General features: G+C 41.4%; 1 long non-coding RNA gene across 1 annotated transcript; it reads right to left on the minus strand.

Moving 5' to 3' along the window:
• Positions 1–4,000: 4,000 nt before the first annotated feature.
• LOC137667343 (uncharacterized) lies at positions 4,001–11,019 on the minus strand. Its single transcript, XR_011048782.1, has 5 exons — positions 10,482–11,019; positions 9,848–9,902; positions 6,663–6,819; positions 5,132–5,332; positions 4,001–4,200 (listed from the first exon to the last, which is right to left on the minus strand). It is a non-coding gene; the product is annotated as an uncharacterized lncRNA (long non-coding RNA).
• Between the last annotated feature and the right edge of the window lie 873 nt (positions 11,020–11,892).

The raw sequence follows: 11,892 nt of genomic DNA on the forward strand, positions 1-11,892 counted from the left end.
ACAAGTTCACATACAAAAGTATGTGCAAACAGGCTAAGAAATGCCAAACAGGTGGAATGAAAGGTTTCTGGCTTGGAAAGCAACTAACCTGAGGGGAACTTCTGAGCAAGAAGGGCCGAGTGTGCTTCTCTTCCCTGCTAATGTTCTCTAACATTCTGCCCTTCTACCTTGGCGTCTGTTACTTTGATATGCTTTTACTATTTCCTGCCCTGCCCCAAGTGTCTCTAAGCTTAGTATTTGATTTTTGGCACCCTTTTCCCTTTCATGCTTATGCTTGTTTCAGGCAACAGCAGCTGCATGGAATAAATCCTTTGGGTTTTTAGAACCATTGTTCAAAGCTTTGTTTAAGAGTGCTCCTACACGTTTGCAAGAGTAAACAACTACAGAAAGAAGCTGGAATTAATAAAAACCTAATAAAAAGGCAGAGCTAAATACTGTTATACAGTGAAAGCAATTGGAAGTATGCATGTACAAAAAGACTTCTTTGATTAGCACATTATGAAGGAATGATAATTTTTAGAGGAAGAGCATGCAATACTTATTTCATCCACCAAGATGTGTCATTGGTTTTGTGTTTTGCATCCAGTTTTGAATAATCACCATGGGGCAGAGACGTTAGATTCGCTTTCTTCGTTTTGTAAGTAAAAGTCACTTTAGTTCCTCTTTCAACCAAGTGACCAGTACTCTGGCGCATACTGTAACAGCCTCAGGGATGATCTAGTTATCTTCAGACTACAGTTGTTCCAAAGGGACAGAGATTCCAGCTAAGAATACAAGTCTTCCCTCTTTTCTATCATATCCCTTTTTTGCAGAAGACAAGCATTTGGCATACAACTCCTCTGGCAACTCTACAGCAGCTCAGAGGCTGCCTTGCAACAGAGCTATTGCTTGGAGTCCATACTGGACCTTGTTGCTGGAAAAAAAAGAATGGCTTGGCTGTAGCAGAATTTTCTCTGTAGTCTTTTTTTTTTACTGGGTTACCCACAAATCACTAATTAAACTGAATGGATCCTTAAAACAGATGAATATAGTTACCAGTGAGACTTGCTATTTTAAGGACTATTTTACACTTGACAAGAAAGAAAAGAAAATGACATTAAACATCTTTTGATAACCTGGCATATTCCACTTATATAGCCAACACCTGTTTTGTGAAAAGCTATATGTATAGTGTGCATTTTTATATTATCTAGAACTTCAGAACACAAGATGGCAGTGTACATTGTAGTGAATTCAGGGATCGAGCTACTCCTGCTACTCAAATAGAGCATATAACATTTTATTCAGTCATATATTAATCTGATCATGTACTTGTGGTATTAGAAATAAACCTGAAAGTATTTGTCACCAGCAGAAACAAGTGCAATTTGCCAATAAATGAATATTGCATGAACAAGTGTTAGGTAAAGCTTAATTCAAAATTTTATCGCACATAACAACACTCTGGAGACATTAAAAGCCTCTTACGGAGCTCCTCAATTGCAATAACAAGAGGGTATCCCTTTATGAAGGAATGGAAGCTGGCTTAGTCGTAAGAGCTTCAGAGCAAAATTGGCTGCTGGGGAAAAGCACATAAGAGAGCTGGCAGCCTGAAATATGTGAAAAGCTCAGGGCTCTCGGAGGAGTAGTGCAGACCACTGAAGTGGAACAGGCTGAACAGTATCTAAAATTGAACAGGTGCCTTTCTGTAAAAAAAAACAACAAAGCAGACAACTGTTTGGCATGACAATTCAGAGAAAAAAAAATTTCCCTTGAGAGGCATCAGATTAGAGGATAGGTCTCTGGCTGAGGACAAAATTGCTTAAAGATTCGGGATTTTCTGAGCATAACTTCAGAGAAAGCTCATTCAGTGTCTCTCTGGGTAGAAGTGGCCAAAGAGAACTGCAGTAATGAACTTTCTAGGCAGCTACACCCCAGTCTCTTTTCTTGGGTTGAGTTGAATGTTGGAATTAGTAGGTGTAGCTAAGAAGTTGTCTTGGCTGCCTTTCTGAGCTGAACTCCTAGCATTTGGTTATGCAAACATAGCCTTGTTAGAAAGGCTTACTACATAGTAAAGAAAGCCCTAAGAAAAGTAGTAGTACTACAGAGTATAAAATAATCCTGGAAAACTTTATCCCTGTGGGATGTATAACACTGACAAAATTGTGGGCAGTCCTGCTTTCTCCCTGGGGGGTGTTCAGGTGACATTGCCTCCCTGCAGCCAAACTCATGGCACTAACGGGCAAATCAGACTGACCCCGAAGGTCAAAACTCAACACCAAGGTTCATCATTGCTAGATACAGCTCTTAATTTAACATAGTTATTTGGAATTAGATCATGACAATATATATATTCCTCTCGGTCTGGTATGATATATTTTCTGTATATAGAAATATTCTCCAGAATGGGAATATTTGTCATCCTCCATTGTGCTGGGCGATGGAGAACCTCACAGCAGTGTGAGTGGAGCATGGCACACAGACCTTGACCAGCGTTTTGATAGAAGGTGGAACTGGGAATGCTGGACCCTGAGTCTACTTTTCTTGTAGTCATTATCCATGTGTAAAAACATTGCACTGTTCCGTATCCCTCAGTCACAGTAGCTCCAGTGAAAAGTTGTCAGATTTTTTGTGGTGGTCCAATCCTGTCGTTACAATTGAATCAATTGCTGCTTATTATTGCCTTACGTTCCCATGCATAAATCACTGGGTTTTTTCCCCTCTCTCTTTCTGAGTTTGCATAAGATTGAATTTGACATTGATTCAAATCAAATAATTCAGGTGTCATTTTTGCCTGGTATTTAAACTAAGGCTGGGTGTGGGTTCATGACTAAAATAAAGTGTCTTACCTAGCAGTTTCAGTCATTTGGTCTATTTGTCACAGTAGATTACAGAAAGTGTGGTATGCACAGAATTATGCATGCACTTTTCAGCCATCTAAAATGGAGGATAAATTGAATATGTCATGGTTCTAGGGCAGTAATTTATATTGAGTACGGCCTGGGAAGGGACTGGAGCCAAAAGCTCAGATCTAAATTACCTTGAGTTCCAGGGAAATGTTAATCCAAATAAAAACTTCACAGCTGTTCCTTGTATAATTAAGTGAACCAACAAGAGACTATGTCTCAGCTCTCCCAAACTACAGAATTTACACCAAAACTGAAACTTTGTGGCTAAGTCCGCAGATGCCCTATACTGATCCTGATCACCAAAGTTCTCTGTATGGAGTTATTGCCTCTTGACTTCTGCTGTCTGCTGTAACCACTCCGAACGTCTCTGTTGGCTTTGCACATATCCCCATTCTCTGTAAATGAACTTTTTCAGCCCAATAATATTTCCTTACTGAGAGTGTGTTATGAGGATTCACAAACTCAAGATTTTTTATATAGGGACTACTGAAGTTGGTCTCATGGCCTTCTTTTCACTGCAGGTGCCTCTTCAAGTTTTGATTTGCAAGGGTGCCTCTTCCCTTTGGCAAGCCTGGGAATTGCCTGCCTTTCAAACTTCTGTGAATGCAGATACCATCAGCAATGTCCAGGTTTGGGAGGAGAAAGGAAAACATCATCCTTTCTTGTTGCTTCTGTATGGTCTTCTCTACAGTCTGTCCCATCTTCTTTTGCTTCTAGTCGAAACCTGACCACTTTTTTATGTCAGCAGTCAGCCCACATAGATGTACAGTGAAATTCCTTCTTTAGGTAAAGTAGTTCTTACTTTTCTATTCAGAATGATTCCTAATCCAACCTTCTTTTCCAGGTATAACTGATTTCCCCATACTCAAAGATAATCTACCCTCCTCCCACCAAAATTTAGCTGTAATAGCCCACTCCAAGATTAATCCCTCCCTCCTCAGTCTTTCACAAAACCACCTCTTTGACCCGACCCAACACGAACCAAAATTAATTTCTTTCCCATAGTCCAAATCAACTTCTTACCCCCAAAATAAACTCTTCTCTTGACATTAAATTCTAATGACACTTGCAAATTCAGGAAGCCACGGTGCAGCAGAATAACAGACACTAGAGACACTTTAACCTTTTCATTTACTGCAAGCATCATCCCTCTGCCTTTCATCAACCCATAATGTAAAAGGCGAGGTCTGGTCTATGAGGGGATGGAGCAGGAAATGTCAGCAGGCCAGAGATTGCTACCTCGGAGTCCAGCACGGGCACCCAGGCTCCAGCTGAGGCTGCAGGCTTCAGAGCTGTTCAGGGCAGGGAGTGACTGGGGAAAAAGGATATTGGGGGTTATTGCTACCACTGATACATTCCCCAAGTAAACGCTGATTGTAATAATGAAAGTAAAAGGCAATATATTTAAAATTGGCAAAAGGAATATGCCTGCGAAACATGCTGGCAAATGGTATCGTTGAGGCCAGGTGCTTAGCAGGATTCAGTAGAAGGTTATACATACATATTCATACATTTATGTAGGGAATTAGATTGGACTTGATAAAAATTCATAATGGATATAAATGTTCACAGTTCAGGGCATAAATCAGCCACCAGCCTGAGGTTAGAAAATAACTTCCCCTGTAGTCAGGTTGTTATAGAATTATCCATTATACTTGGCGGGGCGGGGAAGAGGTTGAAGAATAGGGCAATTTCCTCAGAGACATCTGGGAATTACTATTGGCAGACAACTAATTTAGATTTGATCTGGTATGGAAGTTCTTATTACATCAAATAATGTAATTTAGAATTAAAGCATATGATTTATTTTGTATTTCTTACTCTTTATGTAATCAAGTTCATGCCTGAGGGTAACTGCAAGTCTTTCGATTATAAGCCAGCCAAATTTAGTGAAATTCACTGTGCTGCGTTTTCTCATGGAACCTCCTTAAAAACAGCTTCAGATTTTCCAAGGAAGTCAGGCAGAGTCCCAGGAATCTAGTTTGTTGAAAAGCTAGCCAACTAATATAGCCAACTTACTGTCTGTACTAGCAGAGAAAAAATGGCGTGCATGAATTGCAGTAAAAATGTCATATTCTGAACATTTCTCATTCTTGTTAAGTTTGCATAATAACCTTGCAGAGCTCCTGAACATCACAAATTAGAGCATGTGGGCTACTCAGGCCTGCTGCTTCTGCTTGGCATTGCCAGCTCACCTAAGCAAAACATGCGTTCAGTGGACTTGTTTTCATCAAGCAACATACCTCCAGCTCTCTTGTTGCACTTGCAAACAGTCTGCAAGCTGATGTAACACACACCGCACAGTAATAAAAGCAGCCTCTGTGACCTTGCAGACAGATAGCTTGATTGAAAATGGTTTGATTCAGAAACTGTAAGTGAGTACAGGAAATCATTTGCGTTCGCTGCGGGGGTCAAGGGATGTTAGCTGCAGTCTGCTGTAGTTTCTGGAATGCACGTGATACACTTATTGTAATTCTAGCATAAATTATCATCACAATAGATGTGGGAAACCAAGGAGCATTTATTAACCAAACATCTCACCAATTTTCAGAAGAAAAAAGAGTGGTACTTGGCATCAGTGTCTCTTAAGCATAATTTCTGTTCCTAGTGAGTAATACTAGAAACATTGCACAGCGATCGCTCAACATCTGGAAGGTTCTATGGCCCCAAGTGACACTGTGTTCTTATGAAAAAAAATCTTGCCATGCAAACTTGAGTGATCTATTAGGACAGATTTATAAAAGGAATGGCTGAAAAGAAAGCAGCAGATGTAATGTAGTGGATTTTTTTTAAGGTTTCAAATCATATTCCATAAAATTCTTACTTGAAAAATGAATTCAAGCTGGCTTTACTAGGAAAGCTGTGAGCTTGTTGTGGAGCACCCGTCCCCTGACAGCGGGCGAGGAGGCCCCCTCCCAGCCGGGGCTCCCCCAGCTCAGTGCCAAGCGCTGCAGGTGTTGGAGGCAGGAGGCTTTGTGGGCTCTAGTTACCAGGCTGTCCTCACTGAACGCGCAGGGTCTGCAGAAGTAATGCGACTGCTTTATGGCTTTCTAGGAACAAATAGGGCAACTCCCTTAAGCACAATTAACTCTTAACAGTGGCAACATTATCAGCCCTGCAGCTGAATCTCAAATGAGGGTTATTATCGTATGGGGTGGGCCTTTTGACATTGTTGGGAACATTTGACACCAGTCTTCTGCCAGTCACATATGCAGTTTTGTTGTGTCTCCTGCCTCCTTATGTCCTCCTGCTGCTACTAATAACACCCTGCCAGCAGCAAGCGATTTCCCTGCGAAGCTTCCGGGCTGCTTACAGCCCGGCTGCCTGCTTCTGCCACCTACCAAACTGCTGCTCTGGCTCTCACGTAGGCTTCTCCCTCTAGAACATGGCTTACAGTACGCTGGAAACCCCAGTACATACTGGGAACCTCAATACAGTGTTGCAAAGACATACAATATATTGAACTGTGAGGAGATGTTTGGGGTATGATAGATGTGGTTGTGAGGGCTGATTTTTTTTAATATTTGCATCAGGAAAATAAAGTAAACTTCAGCATGCTGCTGACATTTACTATTGTGCATTGCAAAAAGCTGCAAATACCAATCAAGAGAGAATTATATAAGGGGTGTGAAGAAATGATGCACTCAAAAAGTAATTGTTTTGATCTAGAATATGTCAAATTGATAAACAGTGTACAAATAATCCAAATAATTTTCCAGTGGAAGAAATAGCCTCAATAGCATGAAGTGAAGGAGAGAATGATGGGAAACTCACCTTCTTCTACCCTGGCAACTAGATGGGAGTTTGCACAGGATATGGCAAGGCAAAAGAGCAATGTCATTTTGGACTCCACATGAAGAGCTGTAACAGCATCAGGTTAAGTCATCTTCTTTATGATTTTGGCCTAAAATATTCAGTTCCATCCACAGCACTACCAAAAAGACACAAGATAAATGAGAAAGAGTTCTGAAAAAAGCCAGAATAACAATCAATGGCTGGAGGCCAGATTTATTTGGAAATACGTGTATATATTTAACTTGTCCAGACCTTTAAGGGTGATTAAGGGGAACCCATAATGAACGACTTCTTCTGAAACAGAGTACTTGGAAACACAAAGTAGAATAAAAAGGGTCAGCAGGTCATGGGCTGCCAAAGATCCCAACACTGCTTTGTTAGCTGCTGCTGCTGAGCAGCCGCCAAATTACTCTAGTAGCAGATCCCAAAAGAGTGCATAAAAATAAGGGTTGCATTTATATTCTGAGAACCAAGCTTAGTTTTTGTTTCCTCAGAAACTCACTTCCAGAGACAAACCTCCCTGTTTCTACTGCATATTTAAATAAAAAGTAGGCACCCGGTCCAGCATAGTGCTGAGGACCACACCGATTGCTTGATGCTGCTTCATGTTCAAATACAGTCTTTGTTCGTGCCTAGGCCTATGGGCTGCCCTCTCCCTGGAGCACACAACAGAGATGAGATTAGAAGTGAGGCTAATGGGTGGGAACACCAGGTATATAGTGGCATATTTAGGAGAGGAGAAAGATATGCAAGTTAAGCTAGAAAGGAAAAAAAGAAGAACCAGGCAAAATACCAACAGAAACATAATGACTCCAAGGTTTCTGCACTTCTGACTATTGCCTTCGTACTGAGGCATAGAGGACACGTTGACACTGGAAGCCAGTCTGTGCACCTTGTTCAAGGTATTACCTCTGCAGCCTAGGTAGCAGTGAGACTGCACGAGCATTCCTCCGCAGCACGGGTGTCTGCCCTCCTGCCTGTGCCCATCTTCACAACCCTGAGCACATTTGGAAGTTAGCACCCCGCCACATACATCAGGACAGGCTCAGCACTGACAGTTGCTGATGGCTAACAGGCTGCCTGCGTAACAGCCCTGCGGACGAGAAGCAGAGCATCCTGTGCGTGCGGCTGCTCCAAGAGCAGCTCTTGGAGAACAGTGTGAATAGAGTCAGCAGGTTGCTTATATTTTAAACATGGTAAGGACGGACTGCTTGCTGGGTTAGCAGAATATATGGCGCATGACAAGAAGCTGAAGGAGTAAACAACATATTATGTTCCCACATCATGTGACTATCAGAAGGAAAATCTCAAAAAAAGAGAAAAGACAAGGAAAAAAAGTGGCAATAAAGCAGCCAGCTTCTCCATTGATCTTTGAAAATCAGAACAGGAAATAACTTGTGTTTTCCCCTATTTAGCAAATGCTTTTGTTATAGCAGAGGACATACAGAATGATGAGTTAAAGGATAAGGTCTTTCCTAGAACAGATTATGAATGTGTCACTGATTAAACACTATTTGAGTTATTAATTCTATTTCTATAGATACTGCTAGTACACTAAAATACTTTGATAGGACAGATATTCTAGCCAATGTTTGTGTTATCTCTTGCATCAGAAAATGAAAGTCAAAGAGACCTCAGTATTATTCTTGTTTTCACATTTTCTGGATTTTTTTGGGGGTGGAAGGGGCAACAAAAAATCCACAAATAATTATAGTATGCATTTGAGAAATGTCTAGGCTCTTTGAGCTCCTGGGAACGCTTGAGAATTGAAAGGCAGAGATAGGCAGGCAGGAGCTGGGTGAGCTCACCTATGGCATAAATGTATTCCAACACTTAGAGGATGGTGTGGAATTGAACAGCATATCAGACATGGGGTTCTGACTCCAAAGCACATGATGCACTTTAGACCCTTTGTAATATGTTTATTTATAGTTAGTCTGGCTTCAGCGGTTGAAGTCACAAAACCAAGTCTTTTAAAACTATTCCCAGTATATTCAGTGCAAGGCAGGTTGCAAACGTTTCTGTTCACGGAATTTAACTTGGATTTTAAATTGCTATGTACATGGAGTCATTAATTCTGGAATAAATTCCTTCATCTATTTTAGCCTATTTGCCAATATTTAATTCTAGAACAGTTAGTATAGTCTAGACTTATTCTAAAATTATTCCGGAATTGTCTTGTCTTCAGAAGGTCATAGAAGTATATTTTTCATCAGACATACTGATATTGTAGTATGCTCTGGGTAAAACAAGAATTAGGATTCTAGTTGAGTTATGAGCAGAGATCATGCCATTTATTATGTGCAGATGCCAGGACATTAAAACTTTCAATTGTTTTTTCCACCAAACTGAATGAGGCAGTTCATTAATACAATTACCTCTGTATAATTGGAAACTAAATCAACGATGACTGCGTGATTTGAATATTACTTTAAATAATTTCATTTTTAAGATGCTGTTTTGTTGTACATGGTATCACCAAATAGCTTGTTATTTTCGTGCTGACTGTGACTTGAGTTTGTGCCTTTCTTTGAGAAGGAAGAAGCACATTTTCAACCTTTCTAGTTTTCTGGGATAGAGTGTACATTGCTTTTAATTATTTAGGCTGACACACACTAACACTAGAAGTCCATAGTCTATAGTGAGTGAAACAAGAGGGAAGGACAGAGTGGATTATGACTGACCCAGGAAGAGGAGCAGGCACCAGAGGTCTTTGGCAAGGCCCTTAAAGGAAAACAGGAATTTGGGGTAGACAACCAACACAAAAATGAGTGTTGTGAAGGACTGCCCCTGCTCTTTTCAGAAGAGCGTCCGTGATCACTGCCTGTTCGCTCTTTTGGAAAGAAGCAGTTTTAAAGTATTTGGACAGGTAATAGGGAGAACGGCCACAGACTGCTCACTCTGTGTCACGGTCCATTTGGATCTCTCAAATTTACAGGACAACGTGCTCTGTAAATGAAACTTTATTTTATGAGCTCATTAGGAAAGAAAACAAACATGACAAACAAGGGCTCAATCCCCTTTGTACAGGCTAGTCTAGCACATGAATTCACTAATTCATCACTTAAGTCATGAGGTTTCTAACTCACAAGTTCCCTAATTCATAACTTGCAATTAATTAGCTCCTAACTTGTAACTTGTGCACCTATGAGCAAAATAATTACCTAGCCAAGAGTGAGAGTGCTCATCCTTCCTCCTCCATCACGGTGCAGGCGTCCCCTGTATCACACCAGCAAGCACGAACATCAGTGTTTTATCAATACTGTTTTCATCACAAATCCAAAACATGTCACCATACAAGCTACTGTGAAGAAAATTAACTCTATCCCAGCCAAAACCAGTACAATCTGCAAACCTTATTCCATACCATTTACATCATTCTCAGGTCCCACACTGTCCAATAGATCTTCATGAGCTACTCTCCCCCTTCCCATCCCTTGATGTATACACAGATATAATTCCCTTAGTCTATGGACCACCCCTGTAAAATTGTCCATAAAATGTCCATGAAATGTCCATTGAGTTCATTAGTCCATGACTTGGGTTCTATCTGTTAACAGTGGTCACTCAGGACAGGAGAAGTGGTGTGTTGCGTGGAGTTATTGGGCACCAAAGCCAGCTCAGGTCGGGTCAGTGCTGCACTTGCACTGCTTCTTGTAAGGCTCGTCCTCCACTGGTGGTGGTTCCTGCTATAGTACTTTCTGTAACATGCAGCTCGAATCATAGGTTACAACAATTTAAAGGTATATCCATTACAATCTCCACCTCTGGTCCCTTTGGACACTCCAGGGTACTCACCCCCTTGCCTCTGCTCCAGCATGGACTTATCCACAGATCACAGTCCCACCTGCTCCAGTGTGGATTTACTCATGCGCCACAGCCTCTTCAGGGGTATACCTACTGCAGCCTGGACTTATCCATGGCCACAGATGTTTGAGGTCTACCTGCTCCAGTGTGAACTTATCCACAGACACAGATGCTTCGGGGTGTCCTGCTCCCACATGGACTTATCCACAGGTCACAGTCGCTTTGACTCAAGCTGACACTGAAGCTACAGCCTGTCCAGCACAGCAGCACAGAACAGCAGCGATGCCCTGGCCATTGGCCAGCCAAAGCACATGGCCATCGCTGTTATCAAAATGCTCCCAGGCGCAGCAGGGTGAGATGATAAGCCCTACAGCAAACAGCGAGAGCAAAAAGCAGCCACAAACAAGCACTGGCCTCTAACATACTGTAAGGCAAGCAAGCCCCATGGCAAGCACAGGAGCCTGCCAATTAATAGCTAACCAGCTATAACAGCTATAAATTCGGTCTAGCAAACTCCAGTCAAATCTGTTGTTACCTCGAACCCTTCAGGCCCCACGTTGGGCACCAAAAGGGACTGTTGTGGTTTAATCCCAGTGGGCAGCTCAGCGCCACGCAGCTATATGTTCACTTTCCCCCAGTGGAATGGGGAGATAATGGGAGGGGTAAAAGTGAGAAAACTTGTGGGTTGAGATAAAGACAGTTTAATAGGTAAACTGCTGGTGGGGCAGCCTGAGAAGCAGAGAAGGCCTTGATGCTGTGTGAGCACTGTTCAGCAATAGCTAAAACATCCCTGTGTTTTCATCACAAATCCAAAACATAGCACCATACAAGCTACTATGAAGAAAATCAGCTCTGTCCCAACCAAATCCAGTTCAGTAAATAAAAAATGTTTAATTGACCAAAAAGTCAGCATGAGTTTTCACTGCATGAAAGACACAATAAGCTCAACAACTAAGAAATGTCCTTTGTCTTGTTTTTGATCAAGCTAACTTAATAGGAGGTGAATTCTTAATGTGTAATGTTGGTAAAATGTGCACCCAGAATTGCCTGTACATAAGCATCCATACATTACAAAAAGCTCTTCTGAAAATTGTTATCTGTTGAGTAGATCAGGCTGCTGTTGCAAAATAAAGTACCGCAGAGTGATACTGTCATGATAACAGTCCTCCTCCTCTGTGAATGAAAAGGGAGGTTGTGCAGAGTGCCTCCAAAGGCTTCTAAAATACTGTCATGAAGTGGCTAAATAGTCCTTACAAGCTCTTTTATCTGTTTTAAATGCATTGTTCTCAAGAATATTTCAACTTGAAAGAAATTAATTTCTAAGTTTAAGTCATCAAGCCATAACAAGACAGAAACTTGGACAGTCACACATTCAAAGCATTTCAGTCTCAGTTTATTCTAC

The sequence above is a fragment of the Nyctibius grandis genome, chromosome 9 (assembly GCF_013368605.1).
Source record: "Nyctibius grandis isolate bNycGra1 chromosome 9, bNycGra1.pri, whole genome shotgun sequence".
Taxonomy (NCBI): domain Eukaryota; kingdom Metazoa; phylum Chordata; class Aves; order Nyctibiiformes; family Nyctibiidae; genus Nyctibius; species Nyctibius grandis.